The sequence below is a fragment of the Phyllobates terribilis genome, unplaced genomic scaffold (assembly GCF_046119375.1).
Source record: "Phyllobates terribilis strain yellow unplaced genomic scaffold, ASM4611937v1 Scaffold_7__3_contigs__length_470593459, whole genome shotgun sequence".
Classification (NCBI taxonomy): domain Eukaryota; kingdom Metazoa; phylum Chordata; class Amphibia; order Anura; family Dendrobatidae; genus Phyllobates; species Phyllobates terribilis.
In genome coordinates, this window is record NW_027362767.1 from 171,591,242 (window position 1) to 171,615,430 (window position 24,189).

Consider the following 24,189-nt stretch of genomic DNA (forward strand, 5'->3'; position numbering starts at 1 on the left):
CAGGGGCAATGATATTGTCTTTTTTTTCCACTGCGACCTCCACCATTCTTCCAAGGGGCATTAAAACCGTCAGGTTAAGTTATTGTGACCTCCACCACTTTTCTCAGGGGCATTGATACTGTCTTTGTATTCCACTGCGACCTCCATGTCTTTTCTAAGGGGTATTAAAAAAGTCTTGTTAAGCTACTGCAATCTCCTCTTCTCTTCCAAGTGGCATTAAAACCATCTTGTTAAGCTACTGCAACCTCCACGTCTCTTCCAAGGGGCATTGAACCGTCTTGTTAAGCTACTGCAACCTCCACTTCTCTTCCAAGGGACATTAAAACCGTCTTGTTAAGCTACTGCATCTTCCACGTCTCTTCCACGAGGCATTAAAACCGTCTTTTTAAGCTACTGCAACCTCCACGTCTCTTCCAAGGGCCATTTAAACTGTCTTGTTAAGCTACTGCGACCTCTACTACTTTTCCCAAGGGCATTGATATTGTCTTTTTATTCCACTGCGACCTCCACGTCTCTTCCAAGGGGCATTAAAACCGTCTTGTTAAGCTACTGAAAACGCCACGTCTCTTCCAAGGGACATTAAAACCGTCTTGTTAAGCTACTGCAACCTCCACGTCTCTTCCAAGGGGCATTAAAACCGTCTTGTTAGGCTACTGCAACCTCCACGTCTCTTCCAAGAGGCATGAAAACCGACTTGTTAAGCTACTGCGACCTCAACCACTTTTCCCAAGGGCTTTGATATTGTCTTTTTATTCTACTGCGACCTCCACGACTCTTCCAAGGGACATTAAAACCATCTTGTTAAGCTACTGCAACCTCCACGTCTCTTCCAAGGGCCATTAAAACCGTCTTGTTAAGCTACTGCGATCCTCCACCACTTTCCCAGGGGCAATGATATTGTCTTTTTATTCCACTGCGACCTCCACCATTCTTCCAAGGGGCATTAAAACCGTCTTGTTAAGTTATTGCGACCTCCACCACTTTTCCCAGGGGCATTGATACTGTCTTTTTATTCCACTGCGACCACCATGTCTTTTCCAAGGGGCATTAATAAAGTCTTGCTAAGCTACTGCAATCTCCTCGTCTCTTCCAAGTGTCATTAAAACCATTTTGTTAAGCTACTGCAACCTCCACTTCTCTTCCAAGGGGCATTAAACCATCTTGTTAAGCTAATGCAACCTCCACGTCTCTTCCAAGGGACATTAATACCGTCTTGTTAAGCTACTGCAACCTCCACGTCTCTTCCACGAGGCATTAGAACCGTCTTTTTAAGCTACTTCAACCTCCACGTCTCTTCCACGGGGCATTAAAACCGTCTTGTTAAGCTACTGCCACCTCCACGTATCTTCCAAGGGACATTAAAACCATCTTGTTAAGCTACTGCAACCTCCACGTCTCTTCTAAGGGACATTAAAACCGTCTTGTTAAGCTACTGCAACCTCCACGTCTCTTCCAAGGGACATTAAAGCCATCTTGTTAAGCTTCTGCAACCTCCACGTCTCTTCCACGGGGCATTAAAACCGTCTTGGTAAGCTACTGCAACCTCCACGTCTCTTCCAAGGGCCATTAAAACTGTCTTGTTAAGCTACTGCAACCTCCAGAACTTTTCCCAAGGGCATTGATAATGTCTTTTTATTCCACTGCGACCTCCACGTCTCTTCCAAGGGGCATTAAAACAGTCTTGTTAAGCTACTGCAACCTACACGTCTCTTTCAAGGGGCATTAAAACCGTATTGTTAAGCTACTGCCACCTCCACGTCTCTTCCAAGAGGCATTAAAACCATCTTGTTAAGCTACTGCGACCTCCACCACTTTTCCCAAGGGCATTGATATTTTCTTCTTATTCCACTGCGACCTCCACGTCTCTTCCAAGGGGCATTAAAAACATATTGTTAACCTACTGCAAACTCCACGTCTCTTCCAAGGGACATTAAAACCATCTTGTTAAGCTACTGCAACCTCCACGTCTCTTCCAAGGGGCTTTAAAACCGTCTTGTTAAGATACTGCGACCTCCACCACTTTTCCGAAGGGCATTGATATTGTCTTTTTAAATCACTGTAACCTCCATGTCTCTTCCAAGGTGCATGAAAACCATCTTGTGAAGCTACTGAAACCTCTACGTCTCTTCTAAGGGGCATTAAAACCGTCTTGTTAAGCTATTGCGACCTCCACCACTTTTTTCAGGGGGATTAAAACAGTCTTGTTAAGCTACTGCGACCTCCACCAGTCTTCCAAGGGGCATTAAAACCGTCTTGTTAAGCTACTGCAACCTCCACGATTATTCCAAGGGGCATTAAAACCATTTTGTTAAGCTGCTGCAAACTCCATGTCTCTTCCAAGGGGCATTAAAACCATGTTGTTAAGATACTGCAACCTCCACGTCTCTTCCAAGGGGCATTAAAACTGTCTTGTTAAGCTACTGCGACCTCCACCACATTCCCAGGGGCAATGATATTGTCTTTTTATTCCACTGCGACCTCCACCATTCTTGAAAGTGGCATTAAAACGGTCTTGTTAAGATATTGCGACTTCCACCACTTTTCCCAGGGGCATTGATACTGTCTTTTTATTCCACTGCGACCTCCATGTCTTTTCCAAGGGGCATTAAAAAAGTCTTGTTAAGCTACTGCAATCTCTACGTCTCTTCCAAGTGGCATTAAAACCGTCTTGTTAAGCTACTGCAACCTCCACGTCTCTTCCAAGGGGCATTAAAAAAGTCTTGTTAAGCTACTGCAACCTCCACGTCTCTTCCAAGGGGCATTAAAACCGTCTTGTTAAGCTACTGCATCCTCCACGTCTCTTTCACTGGGCATTAAAACCATCTTGTTAAGCTACTGCAACCTCCACGTCTCTTCCAAGGGCCATTTAAACTGTATTGTTAAGCTACTGCGACCTCCACTACTTTTCCCAAGGGCATTGATATTGTCTTTTTATTCCACTGCGACCTCCACGTCTCTTCCAAGGGGTATTAAAACCGTCTTGTTAAGCTACTGCAAACTCCAAGTCTCCTCCAAGGGACATAAAAACCGTCCTGTTAAGCTACTGCAACCTCCACGTCTCTTCCAAGGGGCATTAAAACCGTCTTGTTAAGCTACTGCAACCTCCACGTCTCTTCCAAGAGGCATGAAAACCGACTTGTTAAGCTACTGCGACCTCAACCACTTTTCCCAACGGCATTGATTTTGTCTTTTAATTCCACTGCGACCTCCACGTCTCTTCCAAGGGGCATTAAAAACGTATTGTTAACCTACTGCAAACTCCACGACTCTTCCAAGGGACATTAAAACCGTCTTGTTAAGCTACTGCAACTTCCACGTCTCTTCCAAGGGGCATTAAAACCGTCTTGTTAAGCTACTGCGATCCTCCAGCACTTTCCCAAGGGCAATGATATTGTCTTTTTTTTCCACTGCGACCTCCACCATTCTTCCAAGGGGCATTAAAACCGTCTTGTTAAGTTATTGCGACCTCCACCACTTTTTCCAGGGGCATTGATACTGTCTTTTTATTCCACTGCGACCTCCATGTCTTTTCCAAGGGGCATTAATAAAGTCTTCTTAAGCTACTGCAATCTCCTCGTCTCTTCCAAGTGTCATTAAAACCATTTTGTTAAGCTACTGCAACCTCCACTTCTCTTCCAAGGGGCATTAAATCATCTTGTTAAGCTAATGCAACCTCCACGTCTCTTCCAAGGGACATTAATACCGTCTTTTTAAGCTACTGCAACCTCCACGTCTCTTCCACGAGGCATTAGAACCGTCTTTTTAAGCTACTGTAACCTCCACGTTTCTTCCACGGGGCATTAAAACCATCTTGTTAAGCTACTGCAACCTCCATGTCTCTTCCAAGGGACATTAAAACCATCTTGTTAAGCTACTGAAACCTCCACGTCTCTTCCAAGGGACATTAAAACTGTCTTATTAAGCTACTGCAACCTCCACGTCTCTTCCAAGGGACATTAAAGCCATCTTGTTAAGCTTCTGCAACCTCCACATCTCTTCCACGGGGCATTAAAACCGTCTTGGTAAGCTACTGCAACCTCCACGTCTCTTCCAAGGGCCATTAAAACTGTCTTGTTAAGCTACTGCGACCTCCAGAACTTTTCCCAAGGGCATTGATAATGTCTTTTTATTCCACTGCGACCTCCACGTCTCTTCCAAGGGGCATTAAAACCGTCTTGTTAAGCTACTGAAAACTCCACGTTTCTTCCAAGGGACATTAAAACCGTCTTGTTAAGCTACTGCAACCTCCACGTCTCTTTCAAGGGGCATTAAAACCGTATTGTTAAGCTACTGCAACCTCCACGTCTCTTCCAAGAGGCATTAAAACCATCTTGTTAAGCTACTGCGACCTCCACCACTTTTCCCAAGGGCATTGATATTTTCTTTTTATTCCACTGCGACCTCCACGTCTCTTCCAAGAGGCATTAAAAACATATTGTTAACCTACTGCAACTCCACGTCTCTTCCAAGGGACATTAAAACCATCTTGTTAAGCTACTGCAACCTCCACGTCTCTTCCAAGGGGCTTTAAAACCATCTTGTTAAGATACTGCGACCTCCACCACATTTCCGAAGTGCATTGATATTGTCTTTTTAATCCACTGTGACCTCCATGTCTCTTCCAAGGTGCATGAAAACCATCTTGTGAAGCTACTGAAACCTCTACGTCTCTTCTAAGGGGCATTAAAAACGTCTTGTTAAGCTACTGCGACCTCCACCACTTTTTACAGGGGGATTAAAACAGTCTTGTTAAGCTACTGCGACCTCCACCAGTCTTTCAAGGGGCAATAAAACCGTCTTGTTAAGCTACTGCAACCTCCACGATTATTCCAAGGGGCATTAAAACCATTTTGTTAAGCTGCTGCAAAATCCATGTCTCTTCCAAGGGGCATTAAAACCATCTTGTTAAGCTACTGCGACCTCCACCACATTCCCAGGGGCAATGATATTGTCTTTTTATTCCACTGCGACCTCCACCATTCTTCAAAGTGGCATTAAAACCGTCTTGTTAAGATATTACGACTTCCACCATTTTTCCCAGGGGCATTGATACTGTCTTTTTATTCCACTGCGACCTCCATGTCTTTTCCAAGGGGCATTAAAAAAGTCTTGTTAAGCTACTGCAATCTCTACGTCTCTTCCAAGTGGCATTAAAACCGTCTTGTTAAGCTACTGCAACCTCCACGTCTCTTCCAAGGGGCATTAAAAAGTCTTGTTAAGCTACTGCAACCTCAACGTCTCTTCCAAGGGGCATTAAAACCGTCTTGTTAAGCTACTGCATCCTCCACGTCTCTTTCACTGGGCATTAAAACCGTGTTGTTAAGCTACTGCAACCTCCACGTCTCTTCCAAGAGGCATGAAAACCGACTTGTTAAGCTACTGCGACCTCAACCACTTTTCCCAAGGGCATTGATTTTGTCTTTTAATTCCACTGCGACCTCCACGTCTCTTCCAAGGGGCATTAAAAACGTATTGTTAACCTACTGCAAACTCCACGTCTCTACCAAGGGACATTAAAACCGTCTTGTTAAGCTACTGCAACCTCCACGTCTTTTCCAAGAGGCATTAAAACCATCTTGTTAAGATACTGCGACCTCCACCACTTTCCCAGGGGCAATGATATTGTCTTTTTATTCCACTGCGACCTCCACCATTCTTCCAAGTGGCATTAAAACCGTCAGGTTAAGTTATTGCGACCTCCACCACTTTTCTCAGGGGCATTGATACTGTCTTTGTATTCCACTGCGACCTCCATGTCTTTTCTAAGGGGCATTAAAAAAGTCTTGTTAAGCTACTGCAATCTCCTCTTCTCTTCCAAGTGGCATTAAAACCATCTTGTTAAGCTACTGCAACCTCCACGTCTCTTCCAAGGGGCATTGAAACGTCTTGTTAAGCTACTGCAACCTCCACATCTCTTCCACGAGGCATTAGAACCGTCTTTTTAAGCTACTTCAACCTCCATGTCTCTTCCACGGGGCATTAAAACCGTCTGGTTAAGCTACTGCCACCTCCACGTCTCTTCCAAGGGACATTAAAACCATCTTGTTAAGCTACTGCAACCTCTACGTCTCTTCTAAGGGACATTAAAACCGTCTTGTTAAGCTACTGCAACCACCACGTCTCTTCCAAGGGACATTAAAGCCATCTTGTTAAGCTTCTGCAACCTCCACGTCTCTTCCACGGGGCATTAAAACCGTCTTGGTAAGCTACTGCAACCTCCACGTCTCTTCCAAGGGCCATTAAAACTGTCTTGTTAAGCTACTGCAACCTCCAGAACTTTTCCCAAGGGCATTGATAATGTCTTTTTATTCCACTGCGACCTCCACGTCTCTTCCAAGGGGCATTAAAACCGTCTTGTTAAGCTACTGAAAACTCCACGTTTCTTCCAAGGGACATTAAAACCGTCTTGTTAAGCTACTGCAACCTACACGTCTCTTTCAAGGGGCATTAAAACCGTATTGTTAAGCTACTGCAACCTCCACGTCTCTTACAAGAGGCATTAAAACCATCTTGTTAAGCTACTGCGACCTCCACCACTTTTCCCAAGGGCATTGATATTTTCTTCTTATTCCACTGCGACCTCCACGTCTCTTCCAAGGGGCATTAAAAACATATTGTTAACCTACTGCAAACTCCACGTCTCTTCCAAGGGACATTAAAACCATCTTGTTAAGCTACTGCAACCTCCACGTCTGTTCCAAGGGGCTTTAAAACCGTCTTGTTAAGATACTGCGACCTCCACCACTTTTCCGAAGGGCATTGATATTGTCTTTTTATTCCACTGCGACCTCCACGTCTCTTCCAAGGGGTATTAAAACCGTCTTTTTAAGCTTCTGCAACCTCCACGTCTCTTCCAAGAGGCATGAAAACCGACTTGTTAAGCTACTGCGACCTCAACCACTTTTCCCAAGGGCATTGATTTTGTCTTTTAATTCCACTAAGACCTCCACGTCTCTTCCAAGGTTCATTAAAAACGTATTGTTAACCTACTGCAAACTCCACGTCTCTTCCAAGGGACATTAAAACCATCTTGTTAAGCTACTGCAACCTCCACGTCTCTTCCAAGGGGCATTAAAACCGTCTTGTTAAGCTACTGCAACCTCCACGTCTCTTCCAAGAGGCATGAAAACCGACTTGTTAAGCTACTGCGACCTCAACCACTTTTCCCAACGGCATTGATTTTGTCTTTTAATTCCACTGCGACCTCCACGTCTCTTCCAAGGGGCATTAAAAACGTATTGTTAACCTACTGCAAACTCCACGACTCTTCCAAGGGACATTAAAACCGTCTTGTTAAGCTACTGCAACTTCCACGTCTCTTCCAAGGGGCATTAAAACCGTCTTGTTAAGCTACTGCGATCCTCCAGCACTTTCCCAAGGGCAATGATATTGTCTTTTTATTCCACTGCGACCTCCACCATTCTTCCAAGGGGCATTAAAACCGTCTTGTTAAGTTATTGCGACCTCCACCACTTTTTCCAGGGGCATTGATACTGTCTTTTTATTCCACTGCGACCTCCATGTCTTTTCCAAGGGGCATTAATAAAGTCTTCTTAAGCTACTGCAATCTCCTCGTCTCTTCCAAGTGTCATTAAAACCATTTTGTTAAGCTACTGCAACCTCCACTTCTCTTCCAAGGGGCATTAAATCATCTTGTTAAGCTAATGCAACCTCCACGTCTCTTCCAAGGGACATTAATACCGTCTTTTTAAGCTACTGCAACCTCCACGTCTCTTCCACGAGGCATTAGAACCGTCTTTTTAAGCTACTGTAACCTCCACGTTTCTTCCACGGGGCATTAAAACCATCTTGTTAAGCTACTGCAACCTCCATGTCTCTTCCAAGGGACATTAAAACCATCTTGTTAAGCTACTGAAACCTCCACGTCTCTTCCAAGGGACATTAAAACTGTCTTATTAAGCTACTGCAACCTCCACGTCTCTTCCAAGGGACATTAAAGCCATCTTGTTAAGCTTCTGCAACCTCCACATCTCTTCCACGGGGCATTAAAACCGTCTTGGTAAGCTACTGCAACCTCCACGTCTCTTCCAAGGGCCATTAAAACTGTCTTGTTAAGCTACTGCGACCTCCAGAACTTTTCCCAAGGGCATTGATAATGTCTTTTTATTCCACTGCGACCTCCACGTCTCTTCCAAGGGGCATTAAAACCGTCTTGTTAAGCTACTGAAAACTCCACGTTTCTTCCAAGGGACATTAAAACCGTCTTGTTAAGCTACTGCAACCTCCACGTCTCTTTCAAGGGGCATTAAAACCGTATTGTTAAGCTACTGCAACCTCCACGTCTCTTCCAAGAGGCATTAAAACCATCTTGTTAAGCTACTGCGACCTCCACCACTTTTCCCAAGGGCATTGATATTTTCTTTTTATTCCACTGCGACCTCCACGTCTCTTCCAAGAGGCATTAAAAACATATTGTTAACCTACTGCAACTCCACGTCTCTTCCAAGGGACATTAAAACCATCTTGTTAAGCTACTGCAACCTCCACGTCTCTTCCAAGGGGCTTTAAAACCATCTTGTTAAGATACTGCGACCTCCACCACATTTCCGAAGTGCATTGATATTGTCTTTTTAATCCACTGTGACCTCCATGTCTCTTCCAAGGTGCATGAAAACCATCTTGTGAAGCTACTGAAACCTCTACGTCTCTTCTAAGGGGCATTAAAAACGTCTTGTTAAGCTACTGCGACCTCCACCACTTTTTACAGGGGGATTAAAACAGTCTTGTTAAGCTACTGCGACCTCCACCAGTCTTTCAAGGGGCAATAAAACCGTCTTGTTAAGCTACTGCAACCTCCACGATTATTCCAAGGGGCATTAAAACCATTTTGTTAAGCTGCTGCAAACTCCATGTCTCTTCCAAGGGGCATTAAAACCATCTTGTTAAGCTACTGCGACCTCCACCACATTCCCAGGGGCAATGATATTGTCTTTTTATTCCACTGCGACCTCCACCATTCTTCAAAGTGGCATTAAAACCGTCTTGTTAAGATATTACGACTTCCACCATTTTTCCCAGGGGCATTGATACTGTCTTTTTATTCCACTGCGACCTCCATGTCTTTTCCAAGGGGCATTAAAAAAGTCTTGTTAAGCTACTGCAATCTCTACGTCTCTTCCAAGTGGCATTAAAACCGTCTTGTTAAGCTACTGCAACCTCCACGTCTCTTCCAAGGGGCATTAAAAAGTCTTGTTAAGCTACTGCAACCTCAACGTCTCTTCCAAGGGGCATTAAAACCGTCTTGTTAAGCTACTGCATCCTCCACGTCTCTTTCACTGGGCATTAAAACCGTGTTGTTAAGCTACTGCAACCTCCACGTCTCTTCCAAGAGGCATGAAAACCGACTTGTTAAGCTACTGCGACCTCAACCACTTTTCCCAAGGGCATTGATTTTGTCTTTTAATTCCACTGCGACCTCCACGTCTCTTCCAAGGGGCATTAAAAACGTATTGTTAACCTACTGCAAACTCCACGTCTCTACCAAGGGACATTAAAACCGTCTTGTTAAGCTACTGCAACCTCCACGTCTTTTCCAAGAGGCATTAAAACCATCTTGTTAAGATACTGCGACCTCCACCACTTTCCCAGGGGCAATGATATTGTCTTTTTATTCCACTGCGACCTCCACCATTCTTCCAAGTGGCATTAAAACCGTCAGGTTAAGTTATTGCGACCTCCACCACTTTTCTCAGGGGCATTGATACTGTCTTTGTATTCCACTGCGACCTCCATGTCTTTTCTAAGGGGCATTAAAAAAGTCTTGTTAAGCTACTGCAATCTCCTCTTCTCTTCCAAGTGGCATTAAAACCATCTTGTTAAGCTACTGCAACCTCCACGTCTCTTCCAAGGGGCATTGAAACGTCTTGTTAAGCTACTGCAACCTCCACATCTCTTCCACGAGGCATTAGAACCGTCTTTTTAAGCTACTTCAACCTCCATGTCTCTTCCACGGGGCATTAAAACCGTCTGGTTAAGCTACTGCCACCTCCACGTCTCTTCCAAGGGACATTAAAACCATCTTGTTAAGCTACTGCAACCTCTACGTCTCTTCTAAGGGACATTAAAACCGTCTTGTTAAGCTACTGCAACCACCACGTCTCTTCCAAGGGACATTAAAGCCATCTTGTTAAGCTTCTGCAACCTCCACGTCTCTTCCACGGGGCATTAAAACCGTCTTGGTAAGCTACTGCAACCTCCACGTCTCTTCCAAGGGCCATTAAAACTGTCTTGTTAAGCTACTGCAACCTCCAGAACTTTTCCCAAGGGCATTGATAATGTCTTTTTATTCCACTGCGACCTCCACGTCTCTTCCAAGGGGCATTAAAACCGTCTTGTTAAGCTACTGAAAACTCCACGTTTCTTCCAAGGGACATTAAAACCGTCTTGTTAAGCTACTGCAACCTACACGTCTCTTTCAAGGGGCATTAAAACCGTATTGTTAAGCTACTGCAACCTCCACGTCTCTTACAAGAGGCATTAAAACCATCTTGTTAAGCTACTGCGACCTCCACCACTTTTCCCAAGGGCATTGATATTTTCTTCTTATTCCACTGCGACCTCCACGTCTCTTCCAAGGGGCATTAAAAACATATTGTTAACCTACTGCAAACTCCACGTCTCTTCCAAGGGACATTAAAACCATCTTGTTAAGCTACTGCAACCTCCACGTCTGTTCCAAGGGGCTTTAAAACCGTCTTGTTAAGATACTGCGACCTCCACCACTTTTCCGAAGGGCATTGATATTGTCTTTTTATTCCACTGCGACCTCCACGTCTCTTCCAAGGGGTATTAAAACCGTCTTTTTAAGCTTCTGCAACCTCCACGTCTCTTCCAAGAGGCATGAAAACCGACTTGTTAAGCTACTGCGACCTCAACCACTTTTCCCAAGGGCATTGATTTTGTCTTTTAATTCCACTAAGACCTCCACGTCTCTTCCAAGGTTCATTAAAAACGTATTGTTAACCTACTGCAAACTCCACGTCTCTTCCAAGGGACATTAAAACCATCTTGTTAAGCTACTGCAACCTCCACGTCTCTTCCAAGGGGCTTTAAAACCATCTTGTTAAGATACTGCGACCTCCACCACATTTCCGAAGTGCATTGATATTGTCTTTTTAATCCACTGTGACCTCCATGTCTCTTCCAAGGTGCATGAAAACCATCTTGTGAAGCTACTGAAACCTCTACGTCTCTTCTAAGGGGCATTGAAAACGTCTTGTTAAGCTACTGCGACCTCCACCACTTTTTACAGGGGGATTAAAACAGTCTTGTTAAGCTACTGCGACCTCCACCAGTCTTTCAAGGGGCAATAAAACCGTCTTGTTAAGCTACTGCAACCTCCACGATTATTCCAAGGGGCATTAAAACCATTTTGTTAAGCTGCTGCAAACTCCATGTCTCTTCCAAGGGGCATTAAAACCATCTTGTTAAGCTACTGCGACCTCCACCACATTCCCAGGGGCAATGATATTGTCTTTTTATTCCACTGCGACCTCCACCATTCTTCAAAGTGGCATTAAAACCGTCTTGTTAAGATATTACGACTTCCACCATTTTTCCCAGGGGCATTGATACTGTCTTTTTATTCCACTGCGACCTCCATGTCTTTTCCAAGGGGCATTAAAAAAGTCTTGTTAAGCTACTGCAATCTCTACGTCTCTTCCAAGTGGCATTAAAACCGTCTTGTTAAGCTACTGCAACCTCCACGTCTCTTCCAAGGGGCATTAAAAAGTCTTGTTAAGCTACTGCAACCTCAACGTCTCTTCCAAGGGGCATTAAAACCGTCTTGTTAAGCTACTGCATCCTCCACGTCTCTTTCACTGGGCATTAAAACCGTGTTGTTAAGCTACTGCAACCTCCACGTCTCTTCCAAGAGGCATGAAAACCGACTTGTTAAGCTACTGCGACCTCAACCACTTTTCCCAAGGGCATTGATTTTGTCTTTTAATTCCACTGCGACCTCCACGTCTCTTCCAAGGGGCATTAAAAACGTATTGTTAACCTACTGCAAACTCCACGTCTCTACCAAGGGACATTAAAACCGTCTTGTTAAGCTACTGCAACCTCCACGTCTTTTCCAAGAGGCATTAAAACCATCTTGTTAAGATACTGCGACCTCCACCACTTTCCCAGGGGCAATGATATTGTCTTTTTATTCCACTGCGACCTCCACCATTCTTCCAAGTGGCATTAAAACCGTCAGGTTAAGTTATTGCGACCTCCACCACTTTTCTCAGGGGCATTGATACTGTCTTTGTATTCCACTGCGACCTCCATGTCTTTTCTAAGGGGCATTAAAAAAGTCTTGTTAAGCTACTGCAATCTCCTCTTCTCTTCCAAGTGGCATTAAAACCATCTTGTTAAGCTACTGCAACCTCCACGTCTCTTCCAAGGGGCATTGAAACGTCTTGTTAAGCTACTGCAACCTCCACATCTCTTCCACGAGCCATTAGAACCGTCTTTTTAAGCTACTTCAACCTCCATGTCTCTTCCACGGGGCATTAAAACCATCTGGTTAAGCTACTGCCACCTCCACGTCTCTTCCAAGGGACATTAAAACCATCTTGTTAAGCTACTGCAACCTCTACGTCTCTTCTAAGGGACATTAAAACCGTCTTGTTAAGCTACTGCAACCACCACGTCTCTTCCAAGGGACATTAAAGCCATCTTGTTAAGCTTCTGCAACCTCCACGTCTCTTCCACGGGGCATTAAAACCGTCTTGGTAAGCTACTGCAACCTCCACGTCTCTTCCAAGGGCCATTAAAACTGTCTTGTTAAGCTACTGCAACCTCCAGAACTTTTCCCAAGGGCATTGATAATGTCTTTTTATTCCACTGCGACCTCCACGTCTCTTCCAAGGGGCATTAAAACCGTCTTGTTAAGCTACTGAAAACTCCACGTTTCTTCCAAGGGACATTAAAACCGTCTTGTTAAGCTACTGCAACCTACACGTCTCTTTCAAGGGGCATTAAAACCGTATTGTTAAGCTACTGCAACCTCCACGTCTCTTACAAGAGGCATTAAAACCATCTTGTTAAGCTACTGCGACCTCCACCACTTTTCCCAAGGGCATTGATATTTTCTTCTTATTCCACTGCGACCTCCACGTCTCTTCCAAGGGGCATTAAAAACATATTGTTAACCTACTGCAAACTCCACGTCTCTTCCAAGGGACATTAAAACCATCTTGTTAAGCTACTGCAACCTCCACGTCTGTTCCAAGGGGCTTTAAAACCGTCTTGTTAAGATACTGCGACCTCCACCACTTTTCCGAAGGGCATTGATATTGTCTTTTTAAATCACTGTAACCTCCATGTCTCTTCCAAGGTGCATGAAAACCATCTTGTGAAGCTACTGAAACCTCTACGTCTCTTCTAATGGGCATTAAAACCGTCTTGTTAAGCTACTGCGACCTCCACCACTTTTTTCAGGGGGATTAAAACAGTCTTGTTAAGCTACTGCGACCTCCACCAGTCTTCCAAGGGGCATTAAAACCGTCTTGTTAAGCTACTGCAACCTCCACGATTATTCCAATGAGCATTAAAACCATTTTGTTAAGCTGCTGCAAACTCCATGTCTCTTCCAAGGGGCATTAAAACCATCTTGTTAAGATACTGCAACCTCCACATCTCTTCCAAGGGGCATTAAAACTGTCTTGTTAAGCTACTGCGACCTCCACCACATTCCCAGGGGCAATGATATTGTCTTTTTATTCCACTGCGACCTCCACCATTCTTCAAAGTGGCATTAAAACCATCTTAAGATATTGCGACTTCCACAACTTTTCCCAGGGGCATTGATACTGTCTTTTTATTCCACTGCGACCTCCATGTCTTTTCCAAGGGGCATTAAAAAAGTCTTGTTAAGCTACTGCAATCTCTACGTCTCTTAAAAGTGGCGTTAAAACCGTCTTGTTAAGCTACTGCAACCTCCACGTCTCTTCCAAGGGGCATTAAAACCGTCTTGTTAAGCTACTGCATCCTCCACGTCTCTTTCACTGGGCATTAAAACCATCTTGTTAAGCTACTGCAACCTCCACGTCTCTTCCAAGGGCCATTTAAACTGTATTGTTAAGCTACTGCGACCTCCACTACTTTTCCCAAGGGCATTGATATTGTCTTTTTATTCCACTGCGACCTCCACGTCTCTTCCAAGGGGTATTAAAACCGTCTTGTTAAGCTACTGCAAACTCCAAGTCTCCTCCAAGGGACATAAAAACCGTCCTGTTAAGCTACTGCAACCTCCACGTCTCTTCCAAGGGGCATTAAAACCGTCTTGTTAAGCTACTGCAACTTCCACGTCTCTTCCAAGAGGCATGAAAACCGACTTGTTAAGCTACTGCAACCTCCACGTCTCTTCCAAGAGGCATGAAAACCGACTTGTTAAGCTACTGCGACCTCAACCACTTTTCCAAGGGCATTGATTTTGTCTTTTAATTCCACTGCGACCTACACGTCTCTTCCAAGGGGCATTAAAAACATATTGTTAACCTACTGCAAACTCCACGACTCTTCCAAGGGACATTAAAACCGTCTTGTTAAGCTACTGCAACTTCCACGTCTCTTCCAAGGGGCATTAAAACCGTCTTGTTAAGCTACTGCGATCCTCCAGCACTTTCCCAAGGGCAATGATATTGTCTTTTTATTCCACTGCGACCTCCACCATTCTTCCAAGCGGCATTAAAACCGTCTTGTTAAGTTATTGCGACCTCCACCACTTTTCCCAGGGGCATTGATACTGTCTTTTTATTCCACTGCGACCTCCATGTCTTTTCCAATTGGCATTAATAAAGTCTTCTTAAGCTACTGCAATCTCCTCGTCTCTTCCAAGTGTCATTAAAACCATTTTGTTAAGCTACTGCAACCTCCACTTCTCTTCCAAGGGGCATTAAACCATCTTGTTAAGCTAATGCAACCTCCATGTCTCTTCCAAGGGACATTAATACCGTCTTTTTAAGCTACTGCAACCTCCACGTCTCTTCCACGAGGCATTAGAACCGTCTTTTTAAGCTACTGCAACCTCCACGTCTCTTCCACGGGGCATTAAAACCGTCTTGTTAAGCTACTGCAACCTCCATGTCTCTTCCAAGGGACATTAAAACCATCTTGTTAAGCTACTGCAACCTCCACGTCTCTTCCAAGGGACATTAAAACTGTCTTGTTAAGCTACTGCAACCTCCACGTCTCTTCCAAGTGACATTAAAGCCATCTTGTTAAGCTTCTGCAACCTCCACATCTCTTCCACGGGGCATTAAAACCGTCTTGGTAAGCTACTGCAACCTCCACGTCTCTTCCAAGGGCCATTAAAACTGTCTTGTTAAGCTACTGCGACCTCCAGAACTTTTCCCAAGGGCATTGATAATGTCTTTTTATTCCACTGCGACCTCCACGTCTCTTCCAAGGGGCATTAAAACCGTCTTGTTAAGCTACTGAAAACTCCACGTTTCTTCCAAGGGACATTAAAACCGTCTTGTTAAGCTACTGCAACCTCCACGTCTCTTTCAAGGGTCATTAAAACCGTATTGTTAAGCTACTGCAACCTCCACGTCTCTTCCAAGAGGCATTAAAACCATCTTGTTAAGCTACTGCGACCTCCACCACTTTTCCCAAGGGCATTAATATTTTCTTTTTATTCCACTGCGACCTCCACGTCTCTTCCAAGAGGAATTAAAAACATATTGTTAACCTACTGCAAACTCCACGTCTCTTCCAAGGGACATTAAAACCATCTTGTTAAGCTACTGCAACCTCCACGTCTCTTCCAAGGGGCTTTAAAACCGTCTTGTTAAGATACTGCGACCTTCACCACATTTCCGAAGGGCATTGATATTGTCTTTTTAATCCACTGTGACCTCCATGTCGCTTCCAAGGTGCATGTAAACCATCTTGTGAAGCTACTGAAACCTCTACGTCTCTTCTAAGGGGCATTAAAAACGTCTTGTTAAGCTACTGCGACCTCCACCACTTTTTACAGGGGGATTAAAACAGTCTTGTTAAGCTACTGCGACCTCCACCAGTCTTCCAAGGGGCAATAAAACCATCTTGTTAAGCTACTGCAACCTCCACGATTATTCCAAGGGGCATTAAAACCATTTTGTTAAGCTGCTGCAAACTCCATGTCTCTTCCAAGGGACATTAAAACCGTCTTGTTAAGCTACTGCGACCTCCACCACATTCCCAGGGGCAATGATATTGTCTTTTTATTCCACTGCGACCTCCACCATTCTTCAAAGTGGCATTAAAACCATCTTGTTAAGATATTGCGGCTTCCACCATTTTTCCCAGGGGCATTGATACTGTCTTTTTATTCCACTGCGACCTCCATGTCTTTTCCAAGGGGCATTAAAAAAGTCTTGTTAAGCTACTGCAATCTCTACGTCTCTTCCAAGTGGCATTAAAACCGTCTTGTTAAGCTACTGCAACCTCCACGTCTCTTCCAAGGGGCATTAAAAAAGTCTTGTTAAGCTACTGCAACCTCCACGTCTCTTCCAAGGGGCATTAAAACCGTCTTGTTAAGCTACTGCATCCTCCACGTCTCTTTCACTGGGCATTAAAACCGTGTTGTTAAGCTACTGCAACCTCCACGTCTCTTCCAAGAGGCATGAAAACCGACTTGTTAAGCTACTGCGACCTCAACCACTTTTCCCAAGGGCATTGATTTTGTCTTTTAATTCCACTGCGACCTCCACGTCTCTTCCAAGGGGCATTAAAAACGTATTGTTAACCTACTGCAAACTCCACGTCTCTACCAAGGGACATTAAAACCGTCTTGTTAAGCTACTGCAACCTCCACGTCTTTTCCAAGAGGAATTAAAACCATCTTGTTAAGATACTGCGACCTCCACCACTTTCCCAGGGGCAATGATATTGTCTTTTTATTCCACTGCGACCTCCACCATTCTTCCAAGGGGCATTAAAACCGTCAGGTTAAGTTATTGCGACCTCCACCACTTTTCTCAGGGGCATTGATACTGTCTTTTTATTCCACTGCAACCTCCATGTCTTTTCCAAGGGGTATTAATAAAGTCTTGTTAAGCTACTGCAATCTCCACTTGTCTTCCAAGGGACATTAAAACCGTCTTGTTAAGCTACTGCATCCTCCACGTCTCTTCCACGAGGCATTAAAACCGTCTTTTTAAGCTACTGCAACCTCCACGTCTCTTCCAAGGGCCATTTAAACTGTCTTGTTAAGCTACTGCGGCCTCTACTACTTTTCCCAAGGGCATTGATATTGTCTTTTTATTCCACTGCGACCTCCACGTCTCTTCCAAGGGGAATTAAAACCGTCTTGTTAAGCTACTGAAAACTCCACGTCTCTTCCAAGGGACATTAAAACCGTCTTGTTAAGCTACTGCAACCTCCACGTCTCTTCCAAGGGGCATTAAAACCGTCTTGTTAGGCTACTGCAACCTCCACGTCTCTTCCAAGAGGCATGAAAACCGACTTGTTAAGCTACTGCGACCTCAACCACTGTTCCCAAGGGCATTGATATTGTCTTTTTATTCCACTGTGACCTCCACGTCTCTTCCAATGGGCATTAAAAACGTATTGTTAACCTACTGCAAACTCCACGACTCTTCCAAGGGACATTAAAACCGTCTTGTTAAGCTACTGCAACCTCCACGTCTCTTCCAAGGGGCATTAAAACCGTCTTGTTAAGCTACTGCGATCCTCCACCACTTTCCCAGGGGCAATGATATTGTCTTTTTATTCCACTGCGACCTCCACCATTCTTCCAAGGGGCATTAAAACCGTCTTGTTAAGTTATTGCGACCTCCACTACTTTTCCCAGGGGCATTGATACTGTCTTTTTATTCCACTGCGACCTCCATGTCTTTTCCAAGGGGTATTAATAAAGTCTTGTTAAGCTAGTGCAATCTCCTCGTCTCTTCCAAGTGTCATTAAAACCATTTTGTTAAGCTACTGCAACCTCCACTTCTCTTCCAAGGGGCATTAAACCATCTTGTTAAGCTAATGCAACCTCCACGTCTCTTCCAAGGGACATTAATACCGTTTTGTTAAGCTACTGCAACCTCCACGTCTCTTCCACGAGACATTAGAACCGTCTTTTTAAGCTACTGCAACCTCCACGTCTCTTCCACGGGGCATTAAAACCGTCTTGTTAAGCTACTGCGACCTCCACCACTTTCCCAGGGGCAATGATATTGTCTTTTTATTCCACTGCGACCTCCACCATTCTTCCAAGGGGCATTAAAACCGTCAGGTTAAGTTATTGCGACCTCCACCACTTTTCTCAGGGGCATTGATACTGTCTTTGTATTCCACTGCGACCTCCATGTCTTTTCTAAGGGGCATTAAAAAAGTCTTGCTAAGCTACTGCAATCTCCTCTTCTCTTCCAAGTGGCATTAAAACCATCTTGTTAAGCTACTGCAACCTCCACGTCTCTTCCAAGGGGCATTGAACCGTCTTGTTAAGCTACTGCAAACTCCACGACTCTTCCAAGGGACATTAAAACCGTCTTGTTAAGCTACTGCAACCTCCACGTCTCTTCCATGGGGCATTGAACCGTCTTGTTAAGCTACTGCAACCTCCACTTGTCTTCCAAGGGACATTAAAACCGTCTTGTTAAGCTACTGCATCCTCCACGTCTCTTCCACGAGGCATTAAAACCGTCTTTTTAAACTACTGCAACCTCCACGTCTCTTCCAAGGGCCATTTAAACTGTCTTGTTAAGCAACTGCGGCCTCTACTACTTTTCCCAAGGGCATTGATATTGTCTTTTTATTCCACTGCGACCTCAACGTCTCTTCCAAGGGGAATTAAAACCGTCTTGTTAAGCTACTGAAAACTCCACGTCTCTTCCAAGGGACATTAAAACCGTCTTGTTAAGCTACTGCAACCTCCACGTCTCTTCCAAGGGGCATTAAAACCATCTTGTTAGGCTACTGCAACCTCCACGTCTCTTCCAAGAGGCATGAAAACCGACTTGTTAAGCTACTGCGACCTCAACCACTGTTCCCAAGGGCATTGATATTGTCTTTTTATTCCACTGCGACCTCCACGTCTCTTCCAAGGGGCATTAAAAACGTATTGTTAACCTACTGCAAACTCCACGACTCTTCCAAGGGACATTAAAACCGTCTTGTTAAGCTACTGCAACCTCCACGTCTCTTCCAAGGGGCATTAAAACCGTCTTGTTAAGCTACTGCGATCCTCCACCACTTTCCCAGGGGCAATGATATTGTCTTTTTATTCCACTGCGACCTCCACCATTCTTCCAAGGGGCATTAAAAACGTCTTGTTAAGTTATTGCGACCTCCACTACTTTTCCCAGGGGCAATGATACTGTCTTTTTATTCCACTGCGACCTCCATGTCTTTTCCAAGGGGTATTAATAAAGTCTTGTTAAGCTACTGCAATCTCCTCGTCTCTTCCAAGTGTCATTAAAACCATTTTGTTAAGCTACTGCAACCTCTACTTCTCTTCCAAGGGGCATTAAACCATCTTGTTAAGCTAATGCAACCTCCACGTCTCTTCCAAGGGACATTAATACCGTCTTGTTAAGCTACTGCAACCTCCACGTCTCTTCCACGAGGCATTAGAACCGTCTTTTTAAGCTACTGCAACCTCCACTTCTCTTCCACGGGGCATTAAAACCGTCTTGTTAAGCTACTGCGACCTCCACCACTTTCCCAGGGGCAATGATATTGTCTTTTTATTCCACTGCGACCTCCACCATTCTTCCAAGGGGCATTAAAACCGTCAGGTTAAGTTATTGCGACCTCCACCACTTTTCTCAGGGGCATTGATACTGTCTTTGTATTCCACTGCGACCTCCATGTCTTTTCTAAGGGGCATTAAAAAAGTCTTGTTAAGCTACTGCAATCTCCTCTTCTCTTCCAAGTGGCATTAAAACCATCTTGTTAAGCTACTGCAACCTCCACGTCTCTTCCAAGGGGCATTGAACCGTCTTGTTAAGCTACTGCAACCTCCACTTGTCTTCCAAGGGACATTAAAACCGTCTTGTTAAGCTACTGCATCCTCCACGTCTCTTCCACGAGGCATTAAAACCGTCTTTTTAAACTACTGCAACCTCCATGTCTCTTCCAAGGGCCATTTAAACTGTCTTGTTAAGCTACTGCGGCCTCTACTACTTTTCCCAAGGGCATTGATATTGTCTTTTTATTCCACTGCGACCTCAACTTCTCTTCCAAGGGGAATTAAAACCGTCTTGTTAAGCTACTGAAAACTCCACGTCTCTTCCAAGGGACATTAAAACCGTCTTGTTAAGCTACTGCAACCTCCACGTCTCTTCCAAGGGGCATTAAAACCGTCTTGTTAGGCTACTGCAACCTCCACGTCTCTTCCAAGAGGCATGAAAACCGACTTGTTAAGCTACTGCGACCTCAACCACTGTTCCCAAGGGCATTGATATTGTCTTTTTATTCCACGGCGACCTCCACGTCTCTTCCAAGGGGCATTAAAAACGTATTGTTAACCTACTGCAAACTCCACGACTCTTCCAAGGGACATTAAAACCGTCTTGTTAAGCTACTGCAACCTCCACGTCTCTTCCAAGGGGCATTAAAACCGTCTTGTTAAGCTACTGCGATCCTCCACCACTTTCCCAGGGGCAATGATATTGTCTTTTTATTCCACTGCGACCTCCACCATTCTTCCAAGGGGCATTAAAACCGTCTTGTTAAGTTATTGCGACCTCCACTACTTTTCCCAGGGGCATTGATACTGTCTTTTTATTCCACTGCGACCTCCATGTCTTTTCCAAGGGGTATTAATAAAGTCTTGTTAAGCTACTGCAATCTCCTCGTCTCTTCCAAGTGTCATTAAAACCATTTTGTTAAGCTACTGCAACCTCCACTTCTCTTCCAAGGGGCATTAAACCATCTTGTTAAGCTAATGCAACCTCCACGTCTCTTCCAAGGGACATTAATATCGTCTTGTTAAGCTACTGCAACCTCCACGTCTCTTCCACGAGGCTTTAGAACCGTCTTTTTAAGCTACTGCAACCTCCACGTCTCTTCCACGGGGCATTAAAACCGTCTTGTTAAGCTACTGCAACCTCCACGTCTCTTCCAAGGGACATTAAAACCATCTTGTTAAGCTACTGCAACCTCCACGTCTCTTCCAAGGGACATTAAAGCCGTCTTGTTAAGCTACTGCAACCTCCACGTCTCTTCCAAGGGACATTAAAGCCATCTTGTTAAGCTTCTGCAACCTCCACGTTTCTTCCACGGGGCATTAAAACCATCTTGGTAAGCTACTGCAACCTCCATGTCTCTTCCAAGGGCCGTTAAAACTGTGTTGTTAAGCTACTGCGACCTCCAGAACTTTTCCCAAGGGCATTGATATTGTCTTTTTATTCCACTGCGACCTCCACGTCTCTTCCAAGGGGCATTAAAACCGTCTTATTAAGCTGCTGAAAACTCCACGTTTCTTCCAAGGGACCTTAAAATCGTCTTGTTAAGCTACTGCAACCTCCACGTCTCTTCCAAGGGGCATTAAAACCGTATTGTTAAGCTACTGCAACCTCCACGTCTCTTCCAAGAGGCATTAAAACCATCTTGTTAAGATACTGCAACCTCCACCACTTTTCCCAAGGGCATTGATATTTTCTTTTTATTCCACTGCGACCTCCACGTCTCTTCCAAGGGGCATTAAAAACGTATTGTTAACCTACTGGAAACTCCACGTCTCTTCCATGGGACATTAAAACCATCTTGTTAAGCTACTGCAACCTCCACGTCTCTTCCAAGGGGCTTTAAAACCGTCTTGTTAAGATACTGCGACCTCCACCACTTTTTCGAAGGGCATTGATATTGTCTTTTAAATCCACTGTGACCTCCACGTCTCTTCCAAGGTGCATGAAAACCATCTTGTGAAGCTACTGAAACCTCTGCGTCTTTTCTAAGGGGCATTAAAACCGTCTTGTTAAGCTACTGCGACCTCCACCACTTTTTACAGGGGGATTAAAACAGTCTTGTTAAGCTACTGCGACCTCCACCAGTCTTCCAAGGGGCATTAAAACCATCTTGTTAAGCTACTGCAACCTCCACGTCTCTTCCAAGGGCCATTTAAACTGTATTGTTAAGCTACTGCGACCTCCACTACTTTTCCCAAGGGCATTGATATTGTCTTTTTATTCCACTGCGACCTCCACGTCTCTTCCAAGGGGTATTAAAACCGTCTTGTTAAGCTACTGCAAACTCCAAGTCTCCTCCAAGGGACATAAAAACCGTCCTGTTAAGCTACTGCAGCCTCCACGTCTCTTCCAAGGGGCATTAAAACAGTCTTGTTAAGCTACTGCAACCTCCACGTCTCTTCCAAGAGGCATGAAAACCGACTTGTTAAGCTACTGCGACCTCAACCACTTTTCCCAAGGGCATTGATTTTGTCTTTTAATTCCACTGCGACTTCCACGTCTCTTCCATGGGGCATTAAAAATGTATTGTTAACCTACTGCAAACTCCACGACTCTTCCAAGGGACATTAAAACCGTCTTGTTAAGCTACTGCAACTTCCACGTCTCTTCCAAGGGGCATTAAAACCGTCTTGTTAAGCTACTGCGATCCTCCAGCACTTTCCCAAGGGCAATGATATTGTCTTTTTATTCCACTGCGACCTCCACCATTCTTCCAAGGGGCATTAAAACCGTCTTGTTAAGTTATTGCGACCTCCACCACTTTTCCCAGGGGCATTGATACTGTCTTTTTATTCCACTGCGACCTCCATGTCTTTTCCAAGGGTCATTAATAAAGTCTTCTTAAGCTACTGCAATCTCCTCGTCTCTTCCAAGTGTCATTAAAACCATTTTGTTAAGCTACTGCAACCTCCACTTCTCTTCCAAGGGGCATTAAACCATCTTGTTAAGCTAATGCAACCTCCACGTCTCTTCCAAGGGACATTAATGCCGTCTTGTTAAGCTACTGCAACCTCCACGTCTCTTCCACGAGGCATTAGAACCGTCTTTTTAAGCTACTGCAACCTCCACGTCTCTTCCACGGGGCATTAAAACCGTCTTGTTAAGCAACTGCGACCTCCACCACTTTCCCAGGGGCAATGATATTGTCTTTTTATTCCACTGCGACCTCCACCATTCTTCCAAGGGGCATTAAAACCGTCAGGTTAAGTTATTGCGACCTCCACCACTTTTCTCAGGGGCATTGATACTGTCTTTGTATTCCACTGCGACCTCCATGTCTTTTCTAAGGGGCATTAAAAAGTCTTGTTAAGCTACTGCAATCTCCTCTTCTCTTCCAAGTGGCATTAAAACCATCTTGTTAAGCTACTGCAACCTCCACGTCTCTTCCAAGGGGCATTGAACCGTCTTGTTAAGCTACTGCAACCTCCACTTGTCTTCCAAGGGACATTAAAACCGTCTTGTTAAGCTACTGCATCCTCCACGTCTCTTCCAAGGGCCATTTAAACTGTCTTATTAAGCTACTGCGGCCTCTACTACTTTTCCCAAGGGCATTGATATTGTCTTTTTATTCCACTGCGACCTCCACGTCTCTTCCAAGGGCAATTAAAACCGTCTTGTTAAGCTACTGAAAACTCCACGTCTCTTCCAAGGGACAATAAAACCGTCTTGTTAAGCTACTGCAACCTCCACATCTCTTCCAAGGGGCATTAAAACCGTCTTGTTAGGCTACTGCAACCTCCACGTCTCTTCCAAGAGGCATGAAAACCGACTTGTTAAGCTACTGCAACCTCAACCACTGTTCCCAAGGGCATTGATAATGTCTTTTTATTCCACTGCGACCTCCACGTCTCTTCCAAGGGGCATTAAAAACGTATTGTTAACCTACTGCAAACTCCACGACTCTTCCAAGGGACATTAAAACCGTCTTGTTAAGCTACTGCAACCTCCACGTCTCTTCCAAGGGGCATTAAAACCGTCTTGTTAAGCTACTGCGATCCTCCACCACTTTCCCAGGGGCAATGATATTGTCTTTTTATTCCACTGCGACCTCCACCATTCTTCCAAGGGGCATTAAAACCGTCTTGTTAAGTTATTGCGACCTCCATCACTTTTCCCAGGGGCATTGATACTGTCTTTTTATTCCACTGCGACCTCCATGTCTTTTCCAAGGGGTATTAATAAAGTTTTGTTAAGCTACTGCAATCTCCTCGTCTCTTCCAAGTGTCATTAAAACCATTTTGTTAAGCTACTGCAACCTCCACTTCTC